Source organism: Rosa rugosa, chromosome 3 (assembly GCF_958449725.1).
Source record: "Rosa rugosa chromosome 3, drRosRugo1.1, whole genome shotgun sequence".
Lineage (NCBI taxonomy): Eukaryota > Viridiplantae > Streptophyta > Magnoliopsida > Rosales > Rosaceae > Rosa > Rosa rugosa.
The window spans coordinates 28082800-28098059 of record NC_084822.1 but is presented as its reverse complement, the minus strand read 5'-3'; the positions used below and the strand labels follow the sequence as shown (position 1 = coordinate 28098059).

The window sequence follows — 15260 nt, the reverse complement described above, 5'->3', positions numbered from 1 at the left end:
TGACAATGTTCAGCTGAAGAGATGACGGCAAAGGTGGCAATCCCAAAAACAGAAGAATTGGGAAAGAACCTGAAAAGGTCGAAGAATCAAAAGAAAAAAATCCTCAAAAGATTCTTGCTAAGTCCAAAAGGACTAGCCATAAATGATCAATCCCAGGGTAAAAGATTGGCTAGCCCGTCTCAAACGGCAGACGGTAAAGGCTCATCAAGACCGTTGAAGGTTGTTGCTTTGCCAAAAAACAAATCAACTCCAATTGGAGTTATAAATGTTTTTAATTATGAATTAAAAACCTTTGTTGACCTGTATTCAGAAATGGCAGGAGGCTAGCATACCATCATAAGACAATTTTAGATAACCTCTTTTATGTCTTTCAGGAAAGAAACAGTGGAATCATGTTTCCAGCTCTCTTTGCATTAGCTGAAGAACTCCATGAAAATACTAGACCACAGTTTGAAGAAGTTAATGAAAATACACAGTAGACACTATGCCAGAAAAGCAATCAAACGACAGAGGAGATCTGTCGTTTGATTAAAAAAAATTTTGTTGTCTAGTACGGTACCGTCTCTTGGAGCATCAGACGACAGATTTCCTCTGTCGTCTTATTTATCAGACGACAAAAATTTGTTAGGTCTTCTGTTGTCTGATGAAATCGAGACATGAGGCTAGTGAATTCAAACGACAGATAAATGTGATGTGATCTGAAAACAAATAATAGTTCCTTGTAATTTCTATATGATCTAATGCTTATTCCAAAGACAGAAAAATGTGGTTTGAATGCTCCAAAGTAGAAGATATGAAATCTTATCTGTTGTCTGAATGGACTTATAATAACATTTTAGTGTTGTTTTATTCACATTCCAATAACAGTTAACTGTCATTAGCATTCAGTTTAGATTACATTTATCTATCGTCTTTAGTAGCCTACAATAACATTTATATGTTGTTTGAGTGCACAAGTAACGACATATTTTTTCTTGTTTCTGTTGTTCTTAGATATGTCCAACAACATATTTGGATTTCACTTTGTTGTTGCTTTTTATTTTAGATGACAATTTTCTGTTGATTGAGTACACAAGTAACAACATATTTTTCCTTGTTTCTGTTGTTCTTAGATATGTCCAACAACATATTTAGATTTTATTTTGTTGTTGCTTTTTATTTCAGATGACAATTTTATGTTGTTTGAATGCACAAGTACCAACATATTTTTCCTTGTTTCTGTTGTTCTTAGATATGTCCAACAACATATTTGGATTTCATTTTGTTGTTGCTTTCTAATTCAGATGACATATTTGTATTCTCATTGTGCCACAATTATGTAAATCTGGAAACTACCCAATGCATTCATCAAATATGGAATCCATTCATAAAAACAATATTTGATTAATCTGTTACTGCAGCTATACATACATCCATAATGGAGCTAAACTTAGTAAACATCAGTTCAATAACCTATAGCAGTTGGCATGATCAACAAATGGAATCCAAAAAACATTGATATCTCATATTATTTATCATGTTTGGTGAAGGCGGATTTATGTGGTGCATCAGTCTCTTCAACAGCTGGTTTCGACACTGTTTTTTCGCCTCTTTTCATTTCCAGTGCCTTCATCCTTAGTGTTATTGCTTTAACTTTGGCTGTGTTGTTAGACTGGGGAGTCATGTCTTGAAAGAAACAGATCTGATCAATAGTCAGCAATATGTATATCACACAATTAAGTAAAGGAACCAAATGTCAAAAACTTAACAGCCACATCAACTCACCAAGTAAACAAATATTAGAACAATTCTAGCATTAACGCAATGTTCAGTTCTAGCAAAAAATTCACAGAAAAAAAACTAAAAAACCACATGTTCAGTTTGTCACCTGGGGTCAGGTCAAGGCAGAATAGAGAGGGGTTTTTTTCCAAGGCGTTGACGTTAATTAGGGTTCATATCCATGGCAGAACTGGTACGCTCTTTGGCTTATAATCTTCTTATATCACCCTAACCAACAAAATCATCGATACCATTCAGATTGAAAGATATATCTGAAGGGGGGGGGGGAGTTTCAAACTCTAAGCTAAAACACCAGTGAGCTCTATATATGAAGGAAAGTTAAAAGAATTTGATTACAAAAATTCAATGGATTCAAAATGTTTAAACTTTTCCATACCAATAATCGAAATCATATCAGGTACAATCTCAAGTACTAAATATGGACTTGCTCCAAATCATAAACTCATGCAGGGTATATCCAACATCATATATAGCAGACATAATTAATGATGAAAGGAATGCCAGAGATACCTACTTAAGGCACTCCAACTTTGATGCTTCAAATATGGCTAATTGGGTGTTCTGTATAACTAGAAGGTGTATCTCATGCATGCATATTACTGGCACCTTTCATCATATTATGATCGATATCCTGACTTTATGAATTGGTGCGCTGCAGCTTTGCATTTTGAAAACTAAATGACAAAAGGCATGTCCAGAAGCTTGAAAGCAAAACGAAGACAAGCAATATATTTAAGCCTTTTCATGAATTGGTGGCATGATTAAACAAAATTAAATTAATTCAACTGGCGGTGGTATATATGATCAAATAGAATAAATTGGTAGAGAAGAGTATGAAAGGATGGGTTCGTACCAATTTCAGACTCAAACACCAATTGCTCGCTTGAGAGTTTGAAGAAACTGCATATATAGAATATATTGAAAACAATTATATGAATACATATATGAATCATGAGCGAAAGAAAACAAAAGCACCCTAGAGGACTGACCTTCCTTAATTCAAAGCTAGATGGGAATACATATATGTAGTTTCCTCTTACTTGAGACAACTTGCAGTCTCAGTTGACCCAACTTGCCTTGCCATCTCAATCAAGCAAATACAGTTGTAGAAAACATGTAGCGGTCCCATGTATCACAACTCATGTTCTGCAAAAGATAGGTATTGGAATTCAGGAGAAAAGGAAGACACATAAAGACTTAATAATGTTTATTGAGCAATAGTCATACCAAGAAAAATCAAACGAAAATCAAGGTTTCAGGATTTTGTTCATTACTAATTCCATGTTTCGGGTGAATTAGATTTGACCACAAATTTTCAGTACAAAAAACTACTTCCACAAATTTTCAGTACAAAAAACTGCTTCCGTAGTAGAAAAAAAGCCAAAGGAAATTGATAAGCTCTAGAAAGGCAAATGCATGGTCACAGTTTGTATTCCTTTTGTTGCTTTAGTGTCATCTTCAAATGAGGTTTAGTCTAGACTGGATATTAATAACAGGAAATGGCAGTGTACTGCAGAAAATTGTATCCATCTTAACCTCTTGTTAATCAAAACCAAACTGATGCAGTACGTTGAAACTACATTGAGATAAAAAGAACACTTTTATATGAATTGAATGAAACTAAATCGTCTTTATTCTAAAGATAATCGAAGCAAACGCATCTATACTAAAATTGATTTTATGCAAAATAACAGTGATGAAGCAAATAGAATCGGACTTTGATCTAAGGTGACAAATATTTGTAAACTTTTGTTTAACTGCAGGGTCACTATAGCATGAAACCATTAATCTCATTGCTCAGATTATCCCAAACTATTACATACTAAATTCCCAAACCATAACATCCCCAACATACTAAACAAACTAATACCCGAGCTATTTAGTTTGTTGCTTCTCCTCAGACCCGACCTCTCAAATCTAAAAATGTTTAAGTGGCAAACTTTCAAATTGAATGTTGACCTGGGTGATCCTTCTATGCCCAACTTAGCAATGACTTTAACTTACAGATCCCTACTACCATATTAGATTTGCTTAGCAAACACATTTCATTACTCTGGAACACACTTAATGGCTTCCAAATTAAAGCAACCTAGCTTCTAATTGGAGGAAGTGGATTTGAATAAAGTGCTGAGAATGTTTTTGATTTGATTTCAGAAAGACAGATAACACCATAACAGAGGTTAAAATAATTCCCCTTCATGTTGGGAGTATCAAAGAATATAAATAGAAGTACCCAATTGAAATCAAGACTGAAACTTTAGTGTAGAATCCAATCCAAATCACCAAACCCATAAACTAAATGAGGATAATCAACAAAATCTACTTACAGGAGACTTGTCCTTTCGACTTGAACAACGGTCACAAACCTGAAAACTGCTCTCTGCAAATGGCGTAACCTTGATCAGTGTCCTTAGCAAGAATAGAGATTTCTATAATGAAAAGTTTGCAAATCCTTAGCCAAAACGAGCAACTTGGTGTGTTTATAATGAAAAGAATCAAGTAATGCATGTCCCTTATTTAACCCTTATACTATGCAGTCTTATCTACTTCGGTCTAATAACCTATCACTAAGTTTCTCTTGCATGTAAATAAAGCAGAATAGCAACTAGCATATACTACAAGAAAAACTTACCATCTGCCCCTGCTCAGCACTTTTCTTAACCTCAAAGTCTTTTCTTCTCTTGCCCTTAGAAGGCTTGTCCTCTATTTCTTTAGTAGAGCTGTCCATCATCCTCTTGTTCTCCAGCTAGAGTTTTCATATGCAAAAATCCTACACATAATAAATTCCAGTTTATAAATGATATGTAGTTTTAACAAGAAATTGATACAGCTAAGTTATGTGCTCGAACCAAGATATAAGTTAAGGCCATTACCAGATGGACACCATCAAATAACAAACTAAACAAATTAGTAAACCAAAAAACTCAAGTATCAACTGGAGCAATTAATACAATAGCATATTCCAAGTGCATGCCAAAAACTGTAATTGAACAAAAGGGCAGCATGCAACAGGTACTCTCAACAAAGGAAATACAAAAACCAATCACAAAACAGAAACCAACACTCGTGGAAACTTACAAATAAAGGGAAAAAATAAAGAACCAATGAATAAATATATGTGGAGCAAGGTAGGGGAACTTAGGCAAACACAATCACTTGTAATGCATGACATGCAAAAATAATAATGGTATCTACTATAGGAATAAATACAAATTATAAACCTGGATACTTAGACACAGCAGCTCTGCAAGTCTCTTCAAGGTAACCCTTGAGTAATTCTTTGAAACAACTAGAATATTATGCAAAAGCATCACATGTATAAGAAATTGATTGCAAACCAAACAGTGAATTAAAAGGCAAAAAGTATATGTGTGATGTCTAGGGAAAACCTACATGTTTATTTATCCTCTGCCTTATCTTCAGCTGCTTTGTCATTTATAAAGATCCTCCAAGCATATTCTTCTCATTGGAAGCCTGAAAACAAAGCTTTTAGGAGGTTCAAGTCATTGGAAGGCGGAAGAGACTAAGAAAATTAGAAAGAGAGTGTGTAAATAAGTGATGTAGTTTACCCATGAGAATACTTGAGAGTCAGAAAGCTATAGGAGCTCATGTCGAAGCCAAATCAAAACTGAACACCATGAACAATATTGCATCATACTAAATATGCATCATAAAATAGAAAAATGAAAAGTAAAAGAAGAGTTAGAGAGTGAGTTATATAAGTTCCTGATCAAGCCAAAACCCAAAAAAGAGAATTGTAAACATACAACTCAATAGACATCACAAAAGAAGATTGACAAAATCAAAGCTACTACTTACTCCGAAATTGAACCCATATATGTGGGAAATAAATAAAGTTGCCTTCTGAAGGTAGACAGAGTGGAGCACCCAACCTCCGTACTTAGTTACATCTAACCTCCTATAAAATCCATATCTGAAATCAAAATTTTGTTCATAAAAAGAATCGAACGAATCAAAATCGAATCAATTGATAAGGAAATGCCTCAAAGACTTTAGCCAAAGTTAAATGCCTCAAAGACTAATCAGTTTAAAACTTGTGGCGATACAACCTATGAAAGTAATGCCAAGGAGCCAAGCCCCCACTCCCATAAACCTGCCACCAACAAAACACATATATCAACTCAAATTCAAATAACCCAATTGCTCACAGCCCCACAAACATTGAAAAGCAAATGCACATGTTACATGATGTTTGAACATGCAATTCTCTAATGCTCAGTACATAATATGATGATTTTTTTCAATTAATGTCATTGTAACTAGGTTCATCAACAAATGTAGCAGTTGCTTTAATCAACAAGAAAAACCAACCAACAAACAAACTAATGGCATTTGTATTCTTCTATTATACAAATGTCTAGACCTACAGCTATCTCTGAATCAAATAGCATAAACACACACCAAGCTTATCATTTTCAATGTATATTTCTAGTTTTACCCAGAACATACTTAAAGCAGACTTTTGTTAACTTGTACCAATCTAAAGAAAAAATTGAAGATCCCATTTTCCAATTATAATTAAATTGAGAGAAAATAATCAAATTAGTATTGCAAATTGCTTTCATATTACCTTATGAATCACGAAGGCATCCAAAATTAGGAGGTCATTGTTAAAGAAGGAAGTCTTGTCATGTTCTGAAAGCAGGTCAAAGAGGAACCAAACTAGCACTACCTCTCTAACCAATTCTGCAAAAATAAAAATCAAGAGCAAAATCAAACCAGAAAAACCCCAAAACCAGAAGAACCCTAAAAGCCCAAATTAAAAAAACATTGTCTTTGAGAGAAAAGCCTTCCGGGGACTGGATCTGAACGGAGGGTTAAGCAGGAAGAGGAAGAGGCGGAGGCGATGTAGAGGTAAGGCCGTCCATGGCCTGGACGGTGTTCTCTTTCATGGCGTCACCGTGGTACTTGACTACACTGGTCTTGGCACTGAACTTCTGGATGAAGGGTAGGGATTCAGAGAGAATCTAGGGAGGCTGCAGGGTTTTGAGAAAGAAATTTATGGGAGAGATGGAGACAAAGAGAAAGGGGATTTTGTTGGTAAAGGAGAGAAAGAGAATGGGAGAGCGAACGAGCAGAGATGGGAAAAGAGAAAGAGAAGAGCCGTGGAAAAAACGCAAAGTCTTTCGCAACTAAGCCAAAAAGAAAAGGAAAAAAAATATAACATACCTTATTCAGACAACACAATTTCTTAACTGTGTTGTTTGAATATCACTCTATTGACTATTCAGCTATAGGGTTTGGGCATTTGAGAGGGAAAAGCCTAAAACTTGTTGGAGGGAAGTCTGAAATTTCTGCTAGGGTTCAATATAGAAAATTTTCATCTTTTCAGACGACATTTAAGTGTCGTCTAAGTCTAAACATATCTTCAAAATGAAACAAGCATGGTTTCTCATTGTATTCAGACAACACATTTAATTTATGTGTCGTCTGAGTTTAGTCTGAAACACTCAGACGAGAGAAAATGACCATTCTGTCGTCTGAACTCTGTTGTCTGATAGCTTTTTTGGCATAGTAAGAGTGCTGTCCAGAATGAAAGAATCCAGTATCTTGAAGATCTTGAAAGTGCTAGAGTTCCTGTTTTAGCACTAAAAGAATCAGACTGGTTCGACTTTCATAATCTTATTGGAAGTCATAATTCTGACTCATTTCCTCCAACTCTCTTCATAGTCCCTGGATATTATGTTGGAAGGTATGTAGTGAATGTTCAGAGTGAACATCCTCAAGAACACAAGCTGTGGCTTGCTGAAAATGGTTTTGTCCATAATCTCTGGACAAAAACCAATGAAGATCTAAAATGTTTGCCACCTATCATATTTAACATTGTCAAGAATGTCAGGAAAAATGACTGCATTCTTAGGTTGAAATTCAGATCTACTCCACTAGAATGGATTCAGAAGAAAAATGGTGAAGAATTATGTGAGAATTATGTGAGAATTATTCAAGGAAGATATCTTCAGCTTGCATGTGTGGGATATAATGGCCAACCAAATTCCAGTATCCCTTGGATGAAGGCTATGTCCCTGGAATATATCAAGAAGATCATTGAAGAAAATACAGAAAACACATTCCTGGCAGCAGGAGAAAAAATTATTATTACTGCTTATGACCATCCCGAAGTTATTAGCAGCGACATTTTCCTATCTCTCAAAAGAACAGAGATAGACTCCATGTTAGCATGTCTACAGTGGATCAAGAAGCTTGAAAATGACAACCACTACAAGATGTATGAAGATACAAGATGTATGAAGATACATACGTAGAGGAAAATGGAACTAAAGCGAGGATGGAAAGCAACTCTTTTGTCCTTGGCCACAACTCTGAAACAGATGAAAACATGTGAAGCAGCAGGTGTACAAAAGCAAAGAAAGCAACTTTGGCTTTTCCTAAAAGATGCTTTTGCTTTTCAGAAAAGATGAAGGTGAAAAACATTTCACCTAAAGGAATTTGCTTTTCGTCGTCCGACCTCAATCAACCGGAGCACTCACGAGAGCAGAAAATAATGGAGTTGTCCTGTACATTTTTGTGTTTTGAATTCCAGTTTGAGTTCTGCTCCCTATATAAGGAGCTTTAGGATCAGTTTGTAAGGCATCAGAAAATTGAGCAGAATCATATTCTCTCAAGGAGTAAGAAAGCCATAGTAGTAGTGTGATAGTAGCAATGTTTCTGCAAGTAGTTTGATGCTGTGTGCATTTTATTCCAAGTAAGTACTCATAATCATTTATGAGTAGCAGTAGCTAAACAACTTTTAGCTGTTTACCCAACAGTGAGGCTCTGGGTTCTATATCTGTATTTATGTTTGAATAAATAAATTCAGCTTGTGCCCAGTACACTGTCACAAAAATATTTTTGTTTATGCAGTTGTTCACTTATTAGCAGTAACAGTTATGTACGTAGTAGCATGCAGTAGCAATTGTTGTGTTTTTTGCTTTAGAAACTGAACCCATATCATATTAAGGCAGCAGTGATTCAGCCCTGTTAGTAGCCGCTTAGACAGGAGGTCGTTAGGCGAAGTTGTGGCATGTTGAAGGCTAGTCCTTAGGCTGATACTGTGTAAAATTATAAAAGGGTAAAAGGGAATAGAGTGTGTCCTTAATTGTATAAAGGAAAAGGTTGTGGACTTTTGTGTTAAAAGAAAGGTTGTCTAGTAGTCCTTTGTAGTTGTCTATAGTTTCTATATGGTTTGTTGAGTTCCTTCTTGTGTGGATTTTACGAACTCGGTTTTTATCCTAGATGGTCCTTTACAACAATAATGTTCACTTGGTAAGTAATTAACTAAGAAAATTATGCTCAACCACCATTTAATGTAAATCCAAGTGCAGAAAAAATTATTTTTAAGTTCAGTTGTTTTGTTCCCTAATGTTGGATTTACATATAATGGTGATTGAGCTTAATTATTTTGATAGTTTTCCACGGTCCTTTACGATTGATGGTAATTGTTAATAATAAAAAAATTCCTTCAATTTTTATTTTTAGATTTAGACTATGCATTTTTTTTCATGAGAAAATGAAATGTTCTTCTCATGTTTTTGTTTTGGCCAAATATTATGAATTTTTACATTTTGTTTTTTGACAAGAAAAAGAGATTATGAATTATACATGTAATCACTTTCAGTTGTAATATTTTAAAGCAAAAATAGGAAAGCTATGGCAACATAGTTGATTTTTTTTTTTGGCTCATAATGATGACGTCAATTTTATATATGATTGACAAAATTACACAACTAATCAATTCTTTTCGAACATGATAAAAATGAGAACTACTTAATTACTCACACATTTCAATATCGCTCAAACACAAAAAGCAAATAATCAAAGGACTAAATGCAGTTTATTACCATAATTTTACACTGAAAATCATGTCAATTTCTGATGTTTTAATTTCATCAGCAACACCCTTATACTTACCAATTTGATCAATCTAGTCAAATCCATCAATTTTGACTATTAAATGCTTATGTGGCTCAAATATTGCCCACATTTATTGATGACTTGACAATGACTTGGATTGAACAATGACAAATGGGTCCCAAAATAAAACCAAACCCCCAGATTTGCCAACTGGATCCAAATTAGACATTCCAAGTGAGCCACATAAGCATTTAACGGTCAAAATAGATGAATTGGACTAGACTGATCGAATTTGTAAGCATATGATTATGAGTGTTGCTAATGAACTTAAATCATCAAGGACTAGCATGATGTTTGGTGTAATGTTTAAGATAGTAAACTGAATTTAATTCTAAAACAAATACAGACTCTGAAGAATTTAAAAGAAAAAAAAAAAAACAATGCCCAATTCATTTTTGCAACATCCATAGTTAATCGTTAGTAGATAAATTAACCATAAGCGCATTGCACAACTAAACATGATTAAGAGTACCTGCCAAACTACGTACCACCATTATACTTTGCATATCATATATAAAATTACCCAAATCGAAATTCCATGACCTCTCCAAAACCTATGTAATAACGGTTAGACATTCCATCTCAAGTAGGCCTCCTATAGACAAAACCAAACCAGAATCAAGATCTGCAACTACCTTTAGGCCACGAGTCGCCCCTGATTGTTGCAATTAGGGACACAACCGTCATACCGTCATACCGCACACCCAACCACCATGGCCTCCTCCCACATTGCCCATGATAGACCAAACCCTCAATCCAACAACCAAAAGCATGCAGGCACAAAACCCTACCACAAAGTGACAAAACCACTAAGTGCCGCTCCAAAGCCCATGTGATGCCCCGGAAATTCATCCTTAATTTCCGATGATTTTTCAGAAATTATCGAGTTGGTGGTTGGGACGATTTTGTGGTTCGGGGATGGAGTGGAAGTCTTTCAGACGAATAATGACTCAAAATGTTTTATTTTTGAGGGGTCAAGGAGTTGATTTTTTATTCGTTGAGTTTCTCCGAAAACTTTCTTAGAGCTCATCGATACGAGTAAGTGGACATGTGGAACGAGGAAATTGGAGTTCGTATGAGAAAGTTATGGTCAGCGGAAGTTCCTCTTATTTTGAGAAATTTACTATAAATAGATTTTTCCTAAATTAGAAAATCAGTTGTGATATTTTCAAAAAGTTTCTTTTTTTAGAAAATCCTTTCTCTCCGTTCTCTCTCTTCAAAGCCCTAGGATTCGGAAGTTTCCCATCCGACCCGACCTAACTGCATCTTCCCTTTTCGGCAACAATCCACGGTGCCACCGGCCCAGAACCATTTAGAGTTACCTCGCCATCCTCCCTACGGTGGTGGCTTGCACCGATTCTCATCCACGACCGTACATCCAAGCGGAGAAGTTGAGCGACGGTGGACCCGATCGGTTCCCGTGCTCCGGAGATGGCAAGGCTTCAAACCGGTCGCGTTAGGTTGTTGAGAGCATGCTCGTTCGATTCTTAGAGGTTTGGTTGATCTATTTCCACCCAAGGAGCTCCAACTCACGATGAACAATGATTTTTAGCTTCTAGCGGCAATTTAGGCCGAGTTGGGCTTTGCTCTAGGTATTAAAGTTGATTCTCGTAGTGTAAACTCCATTTTGGATGGTTAGATCAAGCTGGTTTAGAGTTTGACACAGCGGTGCGTCCGACCATGGTTGGGGTAGGTTCTTTTACCAAATATCATCTACTCGTCGATACGAGCGTTTTGATATATGGTTTGTAGCATTTGGAGATTGTATGAGCATGTTATGGTTTTTGGTGATTTCAGAATTGTTCGGTTTTCTATCCGTGAGGATCCGATCGTTGGATCGACTTGTCGTTGTGACATATTAATCATAGAAGTGTTCCAGAGACTTTGGGTGGTCTTGAATGAAGTTCCGCCTCAATTGGTGTTAATTTCGGATTTTAGTTCAAACGGGGGGTTTCAAACTTTAATAGCTTTGTGTTTTGTATACTGAGATGAGACCATATGTGATTAGGTACTTGAAAGAGTTGTGTTGAGCGGATTGGGGCAATTTGTGTTTATCTTGGTTAGCGTGTGAAGATGTAGCGGGATTCAGAGGTGAGTAATCTTACAATGTTCATTACGAACGGAGTTACCTTTATCGCTTTGGGAGTTATTTATTTAACTGCAAACTATAGTTGGTATTAGTGGCATTTCTAAGTGGATGACTACGTGTGTATTGGTGAAAATCACATATGGTTTGAGAATAGTGAAATTGTGTATGGAGTTGTGATTGTAGAATTTCATTTGTTGAAATACCGTGGGTCTAGTATGACTATCTTAAATGGTGATTTAAGATATGGTGGCTTGTGTAGGAATATCTGTGTAATAATCGGTGAAATCAGTGTGATGATCTTTGTGATGATGGTCATGTAAAGCATGTGTAGGAATATCTGCGCAATGGTAGGTGAAATCAGTGTGATGATCTTTGTGATGATTGTTGTATAAAGCATGTGGGAATATATGCGTGATGACCGGTGAAATCTATGTGATTGATCAATGTGATGATTGCTCTGTTACGGAGTTGAATTGTTATTAAGTTAACAATGATCGAGAGGGTTACTGTGATGATTTCTTTGTGAAGGAGGTATGTTTGTTATTAAGTTAACAACTAAAAAGATGGTAACTATGAAGGTTGGAGCTACCTACAGATGTCAGAGCATGGAGTTGTGATGATTACTATGACTGAATTCTTTGTTTTAATGTAACCTCCTGAACTAAAACTATACGCAGGGGCTACTATGAATTGTTTTACCTTGTTTTGAATTGTGATTGCTTTGTTTTCTTCTTGGTTGTACTGTTGAGAGTTTGAATGATTTGAAGGGTCATAGTAGTGACGATTGTTCTCTATAGAGAGGATCGGCATTGATTCATTGATTTTCACCTTTGATCACATTGATCACATTGATAACAAGATTTCCGTTTGAGAGGAAAAGAGTGTGATTTTGTAATTCACCGTTGTGCGTTAACATGATTTTCAAACACTACTTGATGTGGTTTTGTTTGACTAAAATTTGTGTAATTGGATGCTAGGTTGAGAATCTGAGCATGTGGTTTTAGTCACGAGTTGACTTAGGTAAGCATGATATGGAAGGATATTAAACTGATGGTTGTAGTTATGGGTTTTATTTTTATTTTTATTTTTTATACTACAAAAAGAGAATCAAAGGATTTCACTCCTACCCCCATCGTGACTCGAACCCATCACGCCCGGAGTTCTTGTGTTGATTAAAAGTGTATTATTATTTGTGATTAAAATTCGGGGCGTGACAGCCTAGGAAATCAACATCAAAGACATCGACATGGTGTCTTTCTCACTCAAATGTTGGAAGTTCTGCTGTTGGTCTCAATGAGCTGAATGAAACCCTCAAGCTATATAAAAATATAGTATTCATAAGATATATATCATGGTCAAAACCATTTAATCTACTAGGATGGGTTTTTGTTGTTGTTGTTAAACAGCGATAGACGTGGCCCCTGGCCCACCATTGTACTGATATTGTCCCAACTTAACCATACATTAGATGTTGGATTTTAATAACAAAAGGTCTTGGTATAATTGGATATGATCCACCCACTTATAAGTTATATTATCTTTTATCACTTTTCTAATGTGGGATCTTATCTCTCTAACACGCCGCTTCACGTGCAATCTAGCTCTAGGTCTGTACGTGCAATCAATTAACAAATCCAATTTCACATTGAAAATTGGGGCACAAGTCTCATATTGACAACTTGGTAACAATCCAAGGCCCACATTGGACACATGATAACAATCAAATCGGTATTTTTTTATGGCAATATTCGGACCTATGACTATTAGAGAGAGATCCGCTCTGATACCATGTTAAACAGCGACAAGTGGAGCTCGTGGCCTACCATTATATAGATACTATCACAACTTAACCACACGTTATATGTTGGGTTTAATAACAAAAGGCATCGATACAATTGAGTGTGATTCACCAACTTATAAGTTATATTATCTTTTGTCATTTTTTTTCTTCTATTGTGGGATCTTTCCTCTCCAATAGTTATAAGAGCTATTTGATGCTTTCTTCCTCTATTAAAAAATAAAAAACTTTGGATAATATGTTTTGTTTATTTAGGGTTCTCACCAATTTTGTATGGTTGCATGTGCGGGATTTGGATGAACATTTATATAGTTCACTGTGCCATTTCTTAAAACTTTATATAGATCAGTTGAAGGAGCGACAACCAAATTATTTAATTATCTTTAATTGGGATGTTAAGTTGAACAAACCACAAAACTATTCAGAAATTAATTGGAGTAGTTTTTGAAAATTTTCCACAACATGACCAGTGTAATAGTGCCAGATAAGTATATATATTTATAGATCATCAAGTCAGCAAGAGTGAGCAAGGGATAATATGTGCAGTAGATGGAGCTTACTCCACAATATAATGTTATAATCTAGATATTCACTTTTCAATTATAGAAGAGTATAACAAATCAATCAAACTGAAAAATCGATTGACCTTTTTTTAATCACATGCATGCATGATTATTTTAGTGAATTAGTGTGCTTGTTATTTATTTCTGAATAATTGGATATGCTGACTAACAAGTTCATAAATGTATTTCAGGGTGAAGCTGTTACACACCTATTGACTCAATATTGTCACTTTATTCCTTGAGTTAAATAAAATAAAATAAAATAAAAATGGAACAAAAACTCAGAGACAATAAAAAGAAAGGTGGAGATGGTGGAGCTCCTCCAGATCCGATCTGGGTTGGATGGACTGCGGGTTTGGTGGGGGGCGGGCTGTTGAGCGTGGACAGACCGGGTTGGTAAGATGATAATAACTACACTCTTTATTAATTTATTTATGTATATATATCCATCTTTTGTAAAAAAAGTTATTGAAATGAAAACTTGAATGCCATGGAGAAGGATGGTTGGGAGACGTAGGAGTCCTCTAGGATGAAATCCACATTCGGCCGTGCTCGGGTTTTGAGAGCCCTTACTCCTGCATTAGGTTTTCATCTGGTTTATTTAATTTTTATTTTTGGAGAGATTTTTTATAATGACTATTTTTTTGGCTGAACATTAATGTTTCATCTTAATTAATGTTGGAAGCGCGTGTCTTAAGACCAGCTATGGCACCTATCTTCAGACATTCTTCCCCATTACCACCACCTAGGGGTCATCATGGGCCGGGCTAGGGCCGGCCCTACCCTAAATTACTTCTCGATTTCGTCCTTGGCCCAAAACTCGATTTCGTAAAAATTAAAAATCCAAAACTTCGTTACAACTCAATTTATCGTCTTCGAAACTACAACGAACGGTCGCCTCACTAGACCTTTGTAGCCTTCTAGGCCCAAAACAAAAGGGCTCTGGCCCACACTTAAATTATAAGGCCCAAATCGAAGTCTCGACACCGAATTGATCTCCAAGGTCAATTTCTTCACTTAAATCACCTGGCGAAAAATTACATTCAAAATTTAAACAAAAATTTCGGGGGCTCACATGTCGGAGAGACTAGGAGAAGAT

At 35.8% G+C, this 15260-nt stretch overlaps 1 long non-coding RNA gene across 2 annotated transcripts; it reads right to left on the bottom strand.

Moving 5' to 3' along the window:
- Window positions 1-1361: 1361 nt before the first annotated feature.
- On the bottom strand, window positions 1362-5390 carry LOC133735332 (uncharacterized). Of its 2 annotated transcripts, XR_009858946.1 has the most exons (8): window positions 5349-5390; window positions 5173-5265; window positions 4412-4549; window positions 4107-4159; window positions 2769-2925; window positions 2633-2679; window positions 1868-1986; window positions 1362-1681 (listed from the first exon to the last, which is right to left on the bottom strand). It is a non-coding gene; the product is annotated as an uncharacterized LOC133735332 (long non-coding RNA). The 2 variants fall into 2 exon arrangements; XR_009858945.1 differs by lacking the exons at window positions 4412-4549; window positions 5173-5265; window positions 5349-5390 and having other exon boundaries at window positions 4107-4203.
- Window positions 5391-15260: the final 9870 nt, after the last annotated feature.